Here is a 19,307-nt window from a genome sequence, read left to right as displayed (position 1 = left end):
AGCGCCGTGATTAGAAAGGCCGCTGCATTGACTGAACGCGCCTCGCTTGCGGAAGGCGAAAACTCGGCGTCGCTCAGCCGGCAAGGCCGGACCCAAACACAGCCGCGGGTAGCCGCTAGGCACCGCCGCCACTCGGAGCTAGCGCCGGCCGCAGAGTGTCGTAACGGGGGAGAAAAACCCGCAGGTGGCGCCGAGTCACTCCTCCCTGTTTGCCGAATAACTGATCCGTCACGTTTGGCAAGGCCAGCAGCGCCATAACCGAAAAACGTTAGTCATCCCCGTGCAACAACACTCTGACCGCTTTGGAGCACTGTAGACGGTACAGAACTCGCAGCAGGCGCTAATGTGACCATCCACTGCCGAGGTGAGTCTCGACATTGAAGTGGTGTGTACACTATCTGATCAAAAGTATTCGGACACCTCTATGTAATGCGCAGTTGGCCATTGGATACACTACTGGCCATTAAAATAGCTTCCCAACGAAGATGACGTACTACAGACGCGAAATTTAACCGACAGGAAGAAGATGCTGTGAGATGCAAATGATTAGCTTTTCAGAGCATTCACACAACGTGCTGGCGTGAGGAAAGATTCCAACTGATTTCTCATACACAAACAGCAGTTGACCGGCGTTGCCTCGTGTAAGGAGGAGAAATACGTGCCATCACATTTCCGACTTTGATAAAGGTCGGATTGTAGCCTATGGCGATTGTGGTTTATCGTATCGCGACATTGCTGCTCGCGTTGGTCGAGATCCAATCACTGTTAGCAGAATATGGAATCGTTGGGTTCAGGAGGGTAATACGGAACACCGTGCTGGATCCCAAAGGCCTCGTATCACTAGCAGTCGAGATGACAGGCATCTTATCCACATGGCTGTAACGGATCGTGCAGCCACGTCTCGATCTCTGCACGAACAGTTCGACGACGTTTGCAGCAGCATGGACTATCAGCTCTGAGACCTTGGCTGCGGTTACCCTTGACGCTGCATCACGGACAGGAGCGCCTGCGATGGTGTCCTCAACGACGAACCTGGGTGCACGAATGGCAAAACGTCATTTTTCCAATGAATTCAGGTTCAGTTTACAGCATCATGATGGTCGCATCCGTGTTTGGCGACATCGCGGTGAACGCACATTGGAAGCGTGTATTCGTCATCGCCATACTGGCGTATCACCCGGCGTGGTAATATGGGGTGCCATTCGTTACACGTCTCGGTCACCTCTTGTTCTCATTGACGGCACTTTGAACAGTGGACGCTACATTTCAGATGTGGTACGAATCGTGGCTCTACCCTTCATTCGATCCCTGCGAAACCCTACATTTCAGCAGAATAATGCACGACCGCATGTTGCAGGTCCTGTACGGGCCTTTCTGGATACAGAAAATGTTCGACTGCTGCCCCGGCCAGCACATGTCCAGATATCTCACCAATTGAAAACGTCTGGTCAATGGTGGCCGACCAACTGGCTCGTCACAGTACGGTAGTCACTACTCTTGATGAACTGTGGTATCGTGTTGAAGCTGCATGGGCAGCTGTACCTGTATACGTCATCTAAGTTCTGTTTGACTCAATGCCCAGGCGTATCAAGGCCGTTATTACGGCCAGAGGTGGTTGTTATGGGTGCTGATTTCTCAGGATCTATGCACCCAAATTGCGTGAAAATGTAATCATATGTCAGTTCTAGTATAATATATTTGTCCAATGAATACCCGTTTATTATCTGCATTTCTTGTTGGTGTAGCAATTTTAGTGGCCAGTAGTGTAATATGATAGGTGGACCCAACAGTATACAAGAAGGCGGAGGGTATTGTGTTGTCAGTAGAGGAGCAGTAACAGCAGAGTGGGTATTTCAGGGCAGTTCAGTGACTTAGAACGTCGACTAGTTACTTTACGTCACCTGAATGACATTTAAACCCGTCCAAAGCTGTTCAATTCGACTGTTGTGAATCTAAAGTGGAAAAGCGAAGAAACGACCACTTCTAAACTAAGAGCAGGCAGATCTTATGTATTGACGGACGGGGACCTTCGAGCACTGCGGAGACTGGTTGCAAAAAAGCTCGTGAAATCAGCGGAAGGAATCACCCGTGAGTTTCAGAATGCTACGTGTAGTCCTGCAAGCACAATGATTACGCATAGTGAGTTAAAAAGAATGGTCCAGCGGCTCCGCATAAGCCACAGTTTTGTATAGTCACTACTAGGAGACGATTGATGTGATGTGAAGAGTGACGCCACTGGACAGTGAGTGATTGGAAACGAATGATCTGGACTGGTGAATCACGCTATACTCACTGGCAATCGGACGGAAGGGTTTAGGTTTGGTAAATGCTGTCATGTGTACGACACGAGTGACGTATGGAGGAGATGGTGTTACAATATAGGGGTATATTTCGTAGTTAGGTGGTAACCCCTTACTGCGCTTAACAAATCACGAAATGCAGAGGGATATGAACACATTTTACAGAATTATGTACTGCGTGTAGTAGAGGAACAATTCGGAGACGATGATTGTATTACCACGGACTATGCTATGCTGTAAGGCAGCACCTGTGAAACAGCGGTTTATGGACAGTAACCTTTCTGAACTGTGCTGGCATGCCCAGAGTCCCGACCTGAACATAGTCGAACACCTTTGGGATGAGTTATGACTTCGAATTCGCTCCAGGTCCGCAGCATCCAACATCACCACCTTCTCTAGTTTCGGCTCTTGAGGAAGAATGGGCTGCCATTCCTCCACAGACATTCAGATGCCTCATAGAAAGTGTCCAAAGCAGAGTATGGTCCTTAATAAAGGCCAAGGGTGAACACACTCCATATTAATGTCCGCCGGCCGTTGTGGCCAAGCGGTTCAGGGCGCTGCAGTCTGGAACCACGCGACCGCTACGGTCGCAGGTTCGAATCCTGCCTCGAGCATGGATGTGTATGATGTCCTTAGGTTAGTTAGGTTTAATTAGTTCTAAGTTCTAGTGGACTGATGATCTCAGAAGTTAAGTCCCATAGTGCTCAGAACCATTTGAGCCATTTTTTAATTAATGTCCACTGATATGTGGCAGGATATTTTTGATCTTATAGTGTACCTGTCAGACGGATGTATGAAATTAGCGCACTAGAATGGGTCTACGTGAAGACGCGCCTGAAAGGCAGAAATGAGCTGCCATTTTTTGGATGTGTCCTGACCACGCCGTAAATGAAGATGCAGAATTTGTTGGTGTACCAACGCATATTTTCCAACGTGCCTACAAGGACTGGTGTATCAGTCACAGTGGTGTAACGTGGCATAAGAACAGTAGTCGAAGAAAGATCCTACTCGATAAGGACCAGAGATGCTATTCAATGATAATCACGTTCATACTCGACAGGTCTTTGGGCTTATCCCAATAGGTTTGTGAGCGAAAATTGGGAAGAAATCTGCATGAAACGGCCATCTGGAGATTAATTTCTCACAAAGGACGGTTCTTCACAGCCGTCTACCTTCCATGGGTCAATCGATACAGAAACTGGACAGCATCTGACAGAAGGAGTGCGGTGTGTTTCGTCTGGTATCAAATGATGTAACGTGCCCAGTGAGTCGTTTAGCCTACAGTGTTCCCGCCAGATGGGGGTTCGTCGATGTTTTTGGGGTGCTTTGCTACTGCAACTTGGGCCCACTAATTAGAGGTTTACGTGAACATAAACCTGGCTATTCATTTCAACAATTTCTGAATCTTCGTGATGACTATGCTGTGGATTCTTCCACCTTCCAATATGACAACAGTGGTCTTCACAGAGCTGTAATGCATTCACTTCTGGTTTGACGATCATTCAGTTACCATTTGTACCTTAACTGATCCACTAAACAACCCCATATTAATCCTATAAAAATGTTTGATACTGATTAGAACTGTAGGTGAAACGTAGAAATCAATATCCCCACTTGTCTTTGGATCTGCAGACTCTATGAGGGCGTACTGGAAAGTTTGTTTCTTTCGTTGGGCTTTGTCCCACGCCAACGTGGGGTCGGTCTTGTTAGTACGGATTTGGCAGTGTTAGTTGCAGAGGGTGGCGAGATGCCCTTCCTGCCGCCACCCCAAACCTCCTGGGACATAAGTAGTGTCTAGTGTCTGTGTCTAGTGGAAGCCATGAAATAGTGCGAGAGTGTTCACATGTCTGTGAGTCGTGTAACTGAGGTGGAACGTGGGGACCAGCCCAGTAATCACCTAGCGGGATGTGGAAAACCGCCTAAAAACCACATCCAGACTGGCTAGAATACCGGCCCTCATCGTTAATCCGCAGGGCGGATCCAATCCGGGGCCGGCGCGCCTACCAAAGCCCAGGAAACAGCACATTAGTGCTCTCGGCCACCCTGGCGGGTAAGGGCGTACTGGAAAGTAACAGCTCAGAAATTTTTATGCGAAAGCTGTTAAAGGCTTTGAAATCAAACAAACGATTTCAACATTCTACATCTTTATTATTGTCATCTACATATTTATTTCTCATCATAGTCACCCTGGCGACGAAGACGTTTCTTCCAACGATAGGCCAAATCGTTGATACAGTCACTGTAAAATGTTTGCCTTTGATGGCGGAGCCACAACCTCGCCTCCGCTTGTACCTCCTCATCACTATCAAAGCGAAATCCTTAAGTTTCGGAAACAGATGAAAATCGGATGAGGCCCAGTCAGGACTGAGTGGAAGATGATCGGTGACAGTGAACCCAAGGTGTCTTATTGCTGCAAATGTCGCAGCGCTCGCTTGTGCGCCGGCATTGTCACTGCGAGGGAGAGGATGCTTTATGTGCGGACGAACCCCTGCAACCCGAAACTCGACTACAGCACGCTGTTTCTCACGCACCTACACAGATAACGTCATTCACCTCAATGCTACAAGCTACAATTCGAGGCATGTAAGGGCAGAGGGCTACAAATACGTAGACCTGAACAATAACGACGTATATTGTCCATAACGTTTGTTTTATTTCACAAGATTTTTTATATAAAAAATCCAGAGGTACTACTTTTCAGCACATCCTGTTAATAATCGATAAATGGCTTTAGCTGGATATTAGATACATGCACAGTCTCTCTTCCTCACCGAAATGAGGTCATTATCAAGAGAGCTGGCTGTGCCACACGGTATTAGATTGATGTCTTCTGGCCTTAACTAATTTTTTCTTCGCTATACTTATTTTTATCCAACGCTGGCGAGCGATATGAATTCGTCGCACTGAGTGGTGCAGCGTGGATTTTCACGTTTATTTTTTGTTTCTTTATTTTCATTGGCCGAAGTAGATGCAAGGCGTAGGGAGCACAAATGTAAATGTCGAATGTAACATCACATCTCTGGCAGTTCTAGTAATTAAATGCGTGTTATACACATTACAAGTTCCGATACGTTTACGTTACAGAATATTTTAATTAAAAAAAGTATCGAGCAATGAAGTAAACATGTTCAGAGTAAGTATTAACAATAGAGACACCGACACAGGCGTCAGAGTTGTTAGCTGAGGAGAGGGGATGAGTGAGTGAACAAAGGACGTCCAGCAGATGCACTCAATTATAGGCCTGTATCAGTGGTGGCAGTCTGTTGTAGAATTTTGAAACACGTTTTTTTCTGTCGCTAGTGGATGTGGCCTATAAATGCTGTCAGACATCTACAAAAAGATAACACATAAGTTTATTAACAACTGTACACTTAATAATTGAGTTATACGTTTCTTTAAAAATAGTTCAAATGGCTCTGCGCACTATGGGACTTAACTTCTGAGGTCATTAGTCCCCTAGAACTTAGAACTACTTAAACCTAACTAACCTAAGGACATCACACACATCCATGCCCGAGGCAGGATTCGAACCTGCGACCGCCGCGGTAGCGCGATTCCAGACTGTAGCCCCTAGAACCGCTCGGCCACTCCGGCCGGCATATACGTTTCTTTGAGTGCTATATGTTCTTCTGTGGTACTGAGTTATATACAATTAGAGTAATGTTCTCGATAGAAACAAAATCTCATTAGTACCGTTTAGAACCGTCGTTCTACATCGCTGTATTGTCCTCACTTCCTTGCTAATGTCCATATGTCTACAGGTGCACTGGATCTGGTGCGAAGCTCTGAGCGCGGCTGCTTAAATGACTGCGCTGGCAAACCAGGGCCCAAGGCCGTGACGTGATGTGGATTCTGCGTCCTCTGGTGGCGTGTATGCGTGGCAGCACCAGAGTGCGAACGGGGAGAGATGGAAGAGCGACGCTCACCTGGGGGTGCGCTGGTGGGAGATTTACAAGTGCTGCCTCTTGCATAGCTGTCGCCGATAGCGGCACGTTCTACGCTCGCGTATTGTAACCTTTCTGGAGAAAGGAAATCTCTAGAAATAGGCAGTAAAAACCGACACCCACGTAAGTGCCGTGTTCCTTGACTTGAGGACGAAATTCGGTACAATTATGTTCTGCAACCTAAGAAACAAAACACGAGCGTATGGAATATCAGATCAGCTATCTGATGGAATTGAAGGTTTCTTAGCAAATAGAGCACCATGTTATTCTGGCATTATAAATGGAGAGAAATCTTGAAGCTTTTGTATTTGCTTGATTACGCGATTCCCAAACAGCCACTGGATGCAACCACACCCAATAAATGTGTGGAAGTATATATTTAAAGTAGAACAACTATATAAAGCTAACAGTAGAGATATACGTATCTGACAGAGTGACTGGATGTATCGTCACAGAGTACAGTCCATCCGTGGAGGCGGCAGCTTGCAAAACCGTCGTTGCACTCGATACTTAAGGCTCGTCAGTCCGAAACCTTTAGCAGATAGGACTGATAGTGGGATTGGAGAAGATACAGAGAAGATCTGCGCATTTCGTCAAATGTTCGTTTAGTAAACGCAGAAGATGCTCATTCACCTCCAAACACAAGTAGGGAGTCATTGTGAATCACTGTATGGTTTATTGATAAAATTTCAGGTTGCGTATGTTTCTGCAACAGGCAACCGACACGCTGCTTTCTCCTTCCTATATTTCACGAAAAGAGCTTGAAGGTAGAACTAGAGAGATTCAGATCACATCGAGGACGACGGAGAATCTATATTTCGGCTATTAATAACCACATTCAGAACTACAAAACAAGAAGAAATTGGAGAATCAAAATAAATTTACTTTGCATAGAATTATAAGTAAACACCATGTTATCCAATAGCAGCTATCCACTCCGGTCAAAATAACGTTTTCGTTACAATTCAATAGAGTCGCAGCAGTTCATGTCACCATATGTCGTTACAGGTGTATAAGCGGAAGGACACAGAGGCCTTTGTTTACACTAAGTACAACATCCTTAGTTTACGTCATGCAATACAAGTAACATCCTCTATGTTACGAATTAACTGACAGTTTTGTTTCAATATGGCAACGGCCTTGCCGCAGTGGATACACCGGTTCCCGTGAGAACACCGAAGTTAAGCGCTGTCGGGCGTGGCTGGCACTTGGATGGGTGACCATCCGGCCGCCATGTGCTGTTGCCATTTTTCGGGGTGCACTCAGCCTCGTGATGCCAATTGAGGAGCTACTCGGCCGAATAGTAGCGGTTCCGGTCAAAGAAAACCATCATAACGATCGGGAGAGCGATGTGCTGACCACACGCCCCTCCTATCCGCATCCTCAACTGAGGATGACACGGCGGTCGGATGGTCCCAATGGACCACTTGTGGCCTGAAGACGGAGTGCTTTGTTTCAATATAGTAGTTTAAAAAGCCTTTTTTTATAATATCTAAAATCAAAAAGTATATTTGCATGTCACTTTGAAATATTCAAGAAATTCCAAATTACAACGTACTTTCAATATCTCAGTGGTGAAGCGATCCCTCTAAACCTATGATGCGAAGGATCATTAACAGGTTCACATAATTTATTAGGTAACTTTAAAAATAAAAATTAACAAATTAAAAGGATTTTTTGAAGGTCTTCCTGATAAAGTACAACTACATTGCAAACTGAAATTCGTAAGAAACTTAAAACCTAGCCTAGTCACTCTTATCGTAGTGGTTATGTGACCCACTAAATATTTATTATATAAGAAATAAAGTCCTTACAAACATTTTTTTGCGAAGATCTGTCAACATAATACTAAAATAACTAAGATAAAAACGACAAGGCTGCTTTAACCACGCACATGTAATGAAACAAACAAATGCCCTCTCAAACAAAACTCTGGTAGTGAATTTGTAACGTAGAGGTCGTTATTTATAATACATGACGTAAACTTTGCCTGTTGCTATAAACAACGGCCACATTGTATTTCTGCCTATACAGTGTAAAAACATATGGTGACATGAACTGCTGCCAGTCTGTTCAATTGTAAAGAAAATGTTATGTTGACCAGAGTGGATAGCTGCTTTTGGGTAACACGGTGTTTATTTATTGTTCTATGTAAAGTAAACCAATTTTGGTTGTGTGTTTCTTCCTTGTATTTTAGTACTGGAGATGGTTATTTATAGCCGAAATCTAGATTTGCCAGAATAATGAAAACTAATGGGATTGCAACTAACTGCTGCGTGCCTCTCCTTTCTCATACTCTACGGTCTCTGTGCACAACGGTTCGTGATGGAATCAAAGTTGGCGACGGAGAATCGTTCTTCCCCCGCACCATTCGCACGTGGAGCAGGAAAGGGGGAAAGAGACAGCTGTACAAAAAATACCCTCCAGCAAACATCATAAGGTAGGTTGCGGGTGTACGTGTATATGTAGTAGATGTAAATCTATTGTCTCCGTGCTCCGGTAGCTAGCTATACCCTTTTCACCAGAGTGACGCCATTGTTAATGTTGTGGTCTTCATTCCGAAGATGGGTTTCATGCTGCTCTCCATGCTGCTATGTCCTGTGCAAGCCACTTCGTCTCTGAATAACTACATCCATTTGGACCTGCTCACTGTATTCATGCCTACGTCTTCCTCTACAATTTTTACCTCACATGCTTCCCTCCAATACTAAATTGATGATTTCTTTTTGTCTCAGAACGTGCCCTATTAACCGATTACTTCTTTTCGGTCAAGATGTGTCACAAATTTCTTGTCTTCGCAATTTTATTCAGTACCTTAGTCACATGATCTATCGATTAAACCATGAGTATTCTGCTGCATCATCACATTTCAAAAGCTATTATTCTCTTTTTATTTGATCTACCTAACGTTCACTTTTCGCTTCCATACAAGGTACAAGGCTACACTGCAGACAACTACCTTCAAGCGAAACTTTCCAACACTTAAATTAATATTAGATGTTAACAAAATTCGTTTGTTCAGAAACTGCCCAGTCACATTAATGTAACCACCTGCTAAAAGCCTGAGTAAAACCACGTGTTGCAGTGCGGACTGCTGCGAGATAAGCAGGAAGAGAGTCAAGGAGGTTCTGGAAGGTACCGACAGGGTGGTGAAGCCATGCCAATTCCAGTGCGGTGACGAGCTGCGCTAGGTTTCCCACTTGAGGTTTCATGGAGCGTACAGTCAGATAGAGGTGGTTCCATGGATTCCCAGTTGGGTTTAGATCCGGGAAGTTTGTCGCTAGCGGAGTACGGTAAACTCATTCTCGTGCTCTTCGAATCACACACGTACACTGCGAACTGTGTGACACATTGGACTGCCTTGCTAGTAGACGCCGTCGTGCTGACAAAAAAGCTAACTGCAACTGGGGGTGGACGTGGTTCCCAAGGATTGATACATACTTGTGTTGTTAGCCGCGTGGTCTAGGGCGTCTTGTCACGTTCCGCGCGGCTTCCCCTGTCGGAGGTTCGGGTCGTCCCTCGGGCATGGGTGTGTGTGTCGTCCTTAGCGTTAGTTAGTTTAGGGTAGTGTGAAAGTTTAGGGACCGAAGACCTCAGCAGTCTGGTCCCATAAGACCTTAAAACCAATTTTTTCCACACTTGTGTTGATCCATTGTGCCTTACAGAACGACGAGATAACTCAGGGAATGACACTAAAACATCTCCCAGATCACAGCGCTTCCTCCTCCGTCCTGCACCACACTGACGAACTAGCGGACACGTGTGAATAGACCATAAAACGTGATTCGTCCGCAAAGGTCAACTGTCGCCAAACATCAGACGTCCAGATGCGTTATTGGCGTGCAAATTCCAGCCTCCGTCACCGATGGACAGCAGTCAACATGGGTGCATGAACCGAGCATCTGCTGAGGAGGCCCATACGCAGTAACGATCACTGAACGGTTGTTGACGAAACAGTGTTGGCAGCCCGTAAGTTCATCTGTGCAGTCAGTTGCTCAACACACGCATGTGTATACGCCCGTACCCATCTCCGCAGCCGTCGTTCACCCCTGTCGTTTATGGCCCATGGAGCACCACACTTGCCTCGGCGCCAGTTTCAAGCCGGCCGGTGTGACCGAGCGGTTCTAGGCGCTTCAGTCTGGAACCGCGCTACCACTACGGTTGTAGGTTCGAATCCTGCCTCGGGCATGGATGTGTATGTCCTTAGGTTAGTTAGGTTTAAGTAGTTCTAAGTTCTTTGGGACCGATGACCTCAGATCTTAAGTACCATAGCTCTCAGAGCCATTTTTGCCAGTTTCGATAGCACCATTTTCCCCTGCACCATACACTTCAACAACAATAGCACGTGAACGATTTAAGACCTTAGCCGTTCGGAAATGCTTGCCCCCTAGGTCCGAAAGCCAGTGATCGTATCTTTTGGACGTCAGATATGCTATTTTCTGCGTCCCTCCCGACGCTTTATACACCCACCACTGCAAGTGCTACCACATGCCCATCGGTGAGTGATTACTGCACGTTTATGTCGAACATAGATTGTGGCCGCATTAATGTGACTGCAGCACGTATAACTTTAAGAACTAGTTGAGCCATGTGGAGCTCGTGTTCATGCCATTTATTGTTTGTCATCTTCGTTTACGGCACTACCGCCTCGTTTTCTTATTCCATTTACTGGCGTCACTAAGTTCTGCCTTACTTGCCCGTGAGTGGCAGCAGCAGTGCTTATCGATAAGTGCACAGTCGTACCATATCTGGAGCGACCGATAGTATTTCCGGGTTGTCGTGTGTCTGGAAGTCAGTTGCGGACGGACCAGCAGTGGAGTCAGTCGGATGTTCAGTCGGAACGCAGCAGCAGTGAAGTCGGGGACGGAGTGCTGGTGAGGCCCAGAGAGCCAGTGCTGGCCGACCGCTGACGACACACATGAAGTGTCTGACGGAAGGAGATTGGAGCGGGACGACCGTTGGCTGGTCGTTCGGAGGGTCGTCTCATCGGCCGACGTGTATTTATTTGGTCTTGTACAGTTTCGGGTGTCTGGAAGTCAGTCGGTTGGCGCAGAGCAGCGAGCGGTCCCAGTCGCGCAGAGTCGGGCCGGAGCCGCTGGCGGCGTGAATGCGCGGTTGGAGTTGTGAGGCTCTTCTTGTGAGGGTTACGAAGTTTGACGCCCACTGATCTTGGACTCTAAACTTGAGTGCTCACTTAATCTACTATCAAGCCTCTACTGTTATCACTTCTCTTCCTTTGATCCTGGTTGTTGCTATCTGCAAGATTCCCGCAAGCAACAACGTGTGTGCATTGAAGTCGGCTAGAACTGCAGCCGTTTCTTGGATGGGGTTTAACTTAATTTAATTCACTCCTTCATTAATGACGTGCACCAGCTTTATCTGCTGCCTTGTGACCGTTAACGTTCCGCTTATCCGCCCTGGGTGTTGACGTAGGTTTTGGCAGCGTATTTTCATCGTCGTGTTGTTGCTGCCCAGCACGACGTGTAGTTCGACAGCTGAGGTGTTGTTGGTAGTTTCGGGCGTTTGTTCCGACTTGGCTGGATTGAGCACCAGTATCTAGAACGTTGAGCTATTGACGTCTTGTCGTTTTGCTTGTCGGGTGGAGCAGACTGATTTGGTTGGTGTGTCGGCTGGTCTTCGGTTGGGTTGCCTTCCTATTGTTGGTCTGGCTGCCTGTCTCATCTAAATGTGCGTTAGCGTTACTTCCCAGGCCGACCCTTGGAACCTTCTGAGCGCCGCTCCTTGTGTTTTCATAGTGACTTCCTTCTAGTCTTAAGTACTCTGTTTGGCCTTCAGCCGAGTTTTAATCTCTCTTAAATTAAAAATTTGAAATCTTGATCTTGCCTTAAAGTCATAACATTGTTATTCTTTAGTATGAGGCCTTCAGCTGAGTTTGCATGAACTGTTTTAAGCTAAGGCCCTCAGCCTGTTAAATTGAAAGCGCTTCTTCCTAGGCTTTAAGCCATTAAATTGTTTGGTTGATATGCGGCATTCGGCCGGATTTCAGGCTATTTAGAATTAATATTGAAAATCTTTGTTTTGGCCTTAAGCCGTAACACTGTTCTTGCTTAATGTGTGGCCTTCAGCATTTTTTTTTTTTTTTTTTTTTTTGACAGATGTGAAACTTCCAGAAGAACTCCTGTACCTCAATTCCATGCTTAGGCCTTGGGCCCTGGATTTTCATATGTGACTTTCAGCCGATTCAAATCAAATCAAAGGAGCTCTTTCGTTAAAACCTTGAAAGTTTTCAATTCTTGCTTATGTTATTTTGTGTTTCAGATAATAAAATTTATATGTAGAGTGTAACCGACAGCAACTTATTTTGGCCCCTTTCCACAAATATAACCTCACCCGCTCTGTCCTGCTAGCCCAGGGATTTCACTAGTTTAAGACTGCGTGTTCCTAAGTAAAATGATCCTCTTTGTCTGAGCTAGCACTACTCAGAGTTTGTCGGTATGATCCTGAAAAAGCGTTTATATGACAAGATTGTATAATTGTGAAATCAATAACAAAATGGAAAAAATAATAAAAACATTATCTTGTGATGATGACTCAGCCAGTAGGAGACGAAACCATTCATCAAAAAAAAAAAAAAAAAAAATATATATATATATATATATATATATATATATATATATGTCTTGGAACACTTCCTTAGCCCCAGAAAGTCAGTCACATACGTGATGTTCTTGAAACACCATGTATATGTAGATTTAATGCGACCTTCCCATATTTGGGACGTACGGTTAAACAATAAAGGCCAATGAAGAAGAGGAAGCGCTCTGAAACGAAACATCGCCCTTGCAGGGACTGACTGGAGTGTAGAGGACTCTGGTTACTGCTGCAGCTGCTGCTGCGTACACAGGACGGGGGGGAACGCCGTCACGGCTCCGAGGTCGTGGCAAGCCGCGCGCATATCTGAGGCGGGACAATTGCGGGGTTAGCGAGCTAGTCGCCGCCGGCTGATAAGATAACGCCGTGCAGAGTCGCGCCGAGCGGGCGCTACCAGAACAATACCTGCCGCAGCGCTGCGAGAGTCGTGCAGCACGGCGGTTGCCGCAGCGGCGGTGGGGGACCTTGCAGTCAGAACCCGCCTCCTACCTGTAGGACGCAAAGCTTCTGCATCGCAGTGTACGGGACGGGGCTGGCGGCGCAATGCTCATTACCGCCTACTGACAAATAACACTTTTAAATTCTTCGCTCTTCTGGTAGCTTAAGATCGATTGGAAGCGCGAGATGTAAATCTAGTCGAATGTTCTAGACGGTATGTTTTTTGTTCATCGGAATCTAAATTTTCTAGTACAAAATACTATAAATTATCCGTCTTTCTTCATATACAGGGTGTCCCATTTATCTTGACCACCATGTTCTTTATCCGTCAGGGGGACATCAATCAGGACGATTGCCTTCGTTGTACGTTTGTTTTTTACAAATATATGAACAGTGGTATGACTCTTTTAAATGGCACCCTGTATTTTTTATTCGGTAATTCATTTCTTCCCCTAAAGACATTCAAAAACGTATCACAGTGTACCATTCACTGAAACACGATTTATTACGTAATTAGCACAACACTGACGATGACGTTCCCAGCGCTTAGTGCAGGTACTTTGGGTAATGGAACACATCCACGTGCTGACGTTGACGGAGGACAAATGTAAACATAAGTAGAATGCACACTCGTCATTCCGTTGTTCAAAAAATGGTTCAAATGGCTGTAAGCACTATGGGACTTGACATCTGAGGTCATGAGTCCCCTAGACTTAGAACTACTTAAACCTAACTAACGTAACGGCATCACACCTATCCATGCCCGAGGCAGGATTCGAACCTGCTACCGTAGCACCAGCGCTGTTCCGGACTGAAGCGCCTAGAACCGATCGTCTGAGTTGTGTGAGTAGAACGTACACCAACGAAGAGAAGGTAGAAATGCTACTCACCTATGGGGAATGTAAGTTAGCAGAACAGTAATTGCAACACTGTTTTCTTATGTACGCGTACATTTAGTACAGTAGTTTAGTTCTTTTAAATACTGTTGTGTAGAGTAGGAATACAGTAAAGACTGTCCTTCCTACAAACTGCATCGACGTAACGTTTCTTTGATTGTTGTTGTTGAAGATACGCGAAATGCAACGCAGGCAGCGTAACTGTACAGAGAGCGATATCCTGCCAAGAACTCACCTTCCCGACGAGTGTTTTCTCGTCTTGTTGCGACGCTTCAAGAAAAGGCAAGTTTCAACCCACTACAACGCAATCGTTGTAGCACTCGCACAGGCGAAGCTGCTGAAGTTAATGTTCTCGCTTCCTTTGCTATGAATCCACATGTGAGCCGCCGACAGTTTGAACAGGAGATTTGCATTCCTAAAACCAGTGTACATCGTCACCAGTTCCATCCTTACCATGTACACCTACATCAAGAGTTGCATGGGAATGGTTTCCAGAATCGTGTACGAATCTGTCAGTGGGCACTGCAGCAAATCCTCACCAACCCGAACTACTTCTCCAATGCTCTATTTACCGATGAATGTTCCTTCTCAAACAAAGGACAGGTAAACACGAGGAACATGCATTATTGGTCCAGCGACAACCCACGATGCCTTAGACTGGTGGAACATCAGCCTCAATGGAGCGTTAACATCTGCTGTGGGGTGCTTGGTACTACAATTATTGGCCCTTATTTCATCAATGTTATTCTAAACGGCACAGCGTATGCCAAATTCCTCAGACGAATTCATCCTCCTCTTCTGGATGAAGTGCCGCTAAGAACCAGAATGCTAATGTGGTATCAACACGATGGATGTCCAGCACATAATGCCTTGCGTTCACGTCGTGATCTGAATCGAAGGTATCCTGCCAGATGGATTGGGTCGAGGAGGAACAGTTACTTGGCCTGCTAGGTGTCCTGATTTAAATCCTCTGGACGTTTTTCTTTGGGGATGCATTAAAGATGTTGTCTATCGCGATATTCCAGCAACTCCAGAGGACATGAAGGAACGTATCGTGCTTGCTTGTAATTCTCTTCAGCAAGCAACACTGGAAGTAGTAAATAATTCTTTCATTCAACGAGTGCACCGGTGTATCGGTATCCAGGATGGCCACTATGAGCACCTTTGATTGTTCTAATCCTGGGCAATGGTACAGGAGAGTCAAAGTCAATTCTGTGTTACGTTTTTAGTTGGTTTTCATTTGTTTTCTGACAGCTCCAGCAAGTGTACGAGTTTGTGATCCCAGGATCAAAGACAGTGTTGTGTTGTATAATTAATAACTTTGTGTTTCAGTGAATGGTACACTGTGATACATTTTTGAATAGGTCTTTAGGAGAGGAATTGAATTACCGAATAAAAAATACGTGCTGCCATTTAAAAAAGTCATACTGCTGTTCACATCTTTGTAGAAAGCAAAACTACAACGAAGGCAATTATGTTGATTGATGTCCCCCTGACGGCTAAAGAACATTTGCTTGAAACATTTTGTAATTTGCATCTGGACAAACAGTTATTGAGGGTGGTCAAGATAAATGGAACAACCTGTATGTGTTTTCTACGCTTATTTACAACGAGCGCTCAAGAATTAATGCAACACGTTTCTTCCTCCACTATTTATCGGTTGAAAATCTCTGGTCTGACATCGTCGAATATTCCCGTTTCAGCTCCTACAGTTCTATGAAGATCGATAGGTGCCGGCGCTACGTGTAGCCTACAGAATGGCGTCTGTTACGAAGGAGCGTTCCAAGAAGAGATCCGTCATTGAGTTTCTTTTGGTGGAAAACCATATCATTACAGATATTCACAGCAGCTTGCAGAATCTTTACGGAGGCTTGGTAGTGAACAAAAGCACGGTGAGTCGGGCGAGGCGTCTGTCATCACCGCCACAAGGCCGCGCAAGTCTCTCCGATCCCTCGCGTGCTGGCCGACCGCACACATCTGTGTCTTCTGCAGTGTTGGAACGTGCGGACACTCTCATTCGAGGTGATGGATGGATCAGAATCAAACACCTCGCTTCTCAACTGGACGTCTCTGTTGGTTGTGTTGATACACTCGTCCACCAGTTGAGGTACTCAAAGGTGAATGCACGCTGGGTCCCTGGCCGCGTAACAAAAGACCATAAAGAGTAAAGAAAGACCATCTGTGGGGAATTTTTTGTGTGATACAAGGTTGAAAGCAACATTTTTTGTCGAACATCCTCACAGATGATGAGGCATGGGATCAGCACTTCGAACTGGGAACAAAATGGCAATCCATGAAATGGCGCCACACCACCTCTCCTCCAAAGAAAGAGTTGAATGCCGCACACTCAGTCAGTAAAGTTTTCTGGGACTCTGAAGGGGTTATTCTGTTTAATATCCTCCTCCAAGGTGCAACGATCATCTCTGAAGTGTATTGTGCTACCCTCAGGTAACTGAAGAAACGACTTCAGCATGTTTGTCGCCATGTTCGTCGCCATAAAAATGCAAACGAACTTCTCCTCCATGCCAACGTAAGATCTCACACAAGTCTGCGCATTCAAAAGGAGGTCGCAAAACTTCGGTGCATTCTTCTTCTTCAACCACTCTACAGGTAGGATCTCGCACCTTCCGACTTCCATCTGTTTGGCTCAATGATGGATACACTCCGCGGGAAGCAGTACATGGATGGTGAGAAGACTGATGCAGAAAGATATTGGTACAGTGGTACCATACAAGTACAAGGTGACGTAAGGCGGTCGAACTGAACGGAGATATGTTCAAAAATACGATTTTTTGGCCAAAAGAGTGGGGGATAATATGGCGTATTGGAATCCTGAATAACCTGCTTTCAGAAAAAAATGTATTGCATTACTTATTGAACGCCCCTCATACGTAATGAGCTCTCATTGCGCGACAGAAGTTTTCACATTTGACTTCCTGTTTAGATCGTTCAAATGGCTCTAAGCACTATGGGACTTAACATCTGAGGTTATCAGTCCCCTAGACTTAGAACTACTTAAACTTAACCAACCTAAGGACATGACACACATCCATGCCCGAGGCAGGATTCGAACCTGCGACCGTAGCAGCAGCGCGGTTCTGGACTGAAGCGCCTAGAACTGCTCGGCCACAGCGGCCGGCTTTTCTGTTTAGAAACAATCACCAACATTGTTAATATTTATTGGAAGTAACAGGCACCACTTATGCGATGTGAGCTGATACGTTTTGTGGGGGACAGCTTCCATCAATTGATCCCACGAAGCAAAATACGAGACCGCTCCAACTTAATTTGCCTTTCGACATTTCCTTTAAGATGCATTCTGAAGCACCTGAGGTATCACGGCCGATGTACAACACCAAAACACCTCTAAACAGGTAACTTCTTTCATATAAACAACGGTAAATCATTATTAATCAATTAAAACATGTATCAATATCCTTCAAAATACTTTGTCTCTGAAAAATCTAATATTCAAATGCGACTGGTTGGCTTTTATTTTGGTATTTTTGTCTCTGTACGTTATTAGCCCATCTATCCCCATGTCAGCCCCGTTCAGTCAAAAACGTGATTTGGGTGCGAACAGAAACGACAACCTGTGAGCGTTCCTAAATACTGCTTCTATCCACTGAATCATGCTGTAAATTGTCCTACAGTGCCATTAGAAATTGTGTAAATGATAATTTGATCCAAAAGACACTTAATAATTGTGGCGTACGGCTTGGTATCAGTTTCGCAGTTAGTTTCGGCAGTTGCTAGGAGGCTGATGGAGTAAATGGGTACTGATTTACTTTGGCAGCTTGACCTGACACTGCATTCATTCGTCTCTGAGCAGGAGTAAGGTGACAACACTGATGCTGACCATTTGAAATGTAGCAGACACATTCTTTTATTTTGTGCCGAAGGCTAATATTGTATAACGAACAAATGCAGACACCTATCGGTGAACATTGATACAGGATGTACCCACTGTACGCCTTTATGAGGCCTGAAATCTGCTGGTGACATTTTGAGCGAGGTGCTTGAGCGTCTGTGGAGGAATGGTAGCTCTTCCTTTCTTAAGAACCGAAACCCAAGAAGATAATGAATTTGGTCACTGTGGTCTGGAGCGAATTCGACGTTCTAACTCATCCCAAAGGTGTTCCATTTGGATCGGATCGAGATTCTAGGCAGGCCGGTCCGTTTCACGAATGTTACGGCCACAAACCACTGCCTCACAGATGCTGCTTTATGACAATGTCCATTGTCAAGCTGATACAGTCATTGCCTCCGAACAGTTCCTCTATCGTACCCAAGAGACAATGCTGTAAAAGGGGTGCATATTCTTCCAGATTCAGCTCTTTGTTAGGTGCAATAAGTGGATCATACGAGGAGCATTTTAAAATTCCGTGCAAAATCCGAGAGATGCCACCACTAGCGCGTATAGAGGTCATGTTTAGTTAGTAGCATCTTTGGAAAGAACGCACACCAAGTTTCAGCCATACTGGTCTATTTCTTTGTGGTTCAAATGGTTCAAATGGCTCTGAGCACTATGCGACTTAACTTCTGAGGTCATCAGTCGCTTAGAACTTAGAACTAAGTAAACCTAACTAACCTAAGGACATCACACACATCCATGCCAGAGGCAGGATTCGAACCTGCGACCATAGCGGTCACTCTGCTCCAGACTGCAGCGCTTAGAATCACACGGCCACTCCGGCCGGCTATTTCTTTGTGCTTGGCATTCGTGTGAATCAAGGAAGTCGAGTGATTGTCAAAAAATGAACGAAGAAGAATTTCGTGTGGTGATTAAACATTAGTTTATGAAAGGCAAAACGCCTGAGCAGACTAAAGAGAAGCTTGATAAACGTTACAGTGACTCTGCAACTTCGATTACAACAGTTTATAAGTGGATTCAAAATTTTCGGAGTGGCCATATGGGCACAAGTGATGCTGAACGTTCTGGACGTCCTGTGGAGGTTACGACTCCAGAAATCATTGATAAAATCCATGATATGGTGATGGATGACTGAAGAGGTAAGGTGCATGAGATTCTTAGTGCTGTGGGCATCTCGAATGAACGGGTACATCATATTTTGCATAAACATTTGGACATGAGAAAGCTATCCACAAGAAGGTTC

The 19,307-nt window shown here is 45.3% G+C and overlaps 1 long non-coding RNA gene and 1 pseudogene across 1 annotated transcript in view; one reads left to right on the top strand and one right to left on the bottom strand.

The window, feature by feature from the left end:
- Positions 1-19,307, bottom strand: part of LOC126100607 (uncharacterized) — a 563,386-nt gene that overhangs the window by 128,594 nt on the left and 415,485 nt on the right. The gene's annotated exons all lie outside the window — the stretch shown is intronic.
- LOC126102168 (5S ribosomal RNA) lies at positions 7,375-7,491 on the top strand (annotated as a pseudogene).

This window comes from Schistocerca cancellata, chromosome 9, assembly GCF_023864275.1.
Source record: "Schistocerca cancellata isolate TAMUIC-IGC-003103 chromosome 9, iqSchCanc2.1, whole genome shotgun sequence".
In the NCBI taxonomy this organism is placed as follows: Eukaryota; Metazoa; Arthropoda; class Insecta; order Orthoptera; family Acrididae; genus Schistocerca; species Schistocerca cancellata.
The sequence above is the reverse complement of the archived record's forward strand: the minus strand, read 5'-3'. Positions and strand labels throughout refer to the sequence as shown.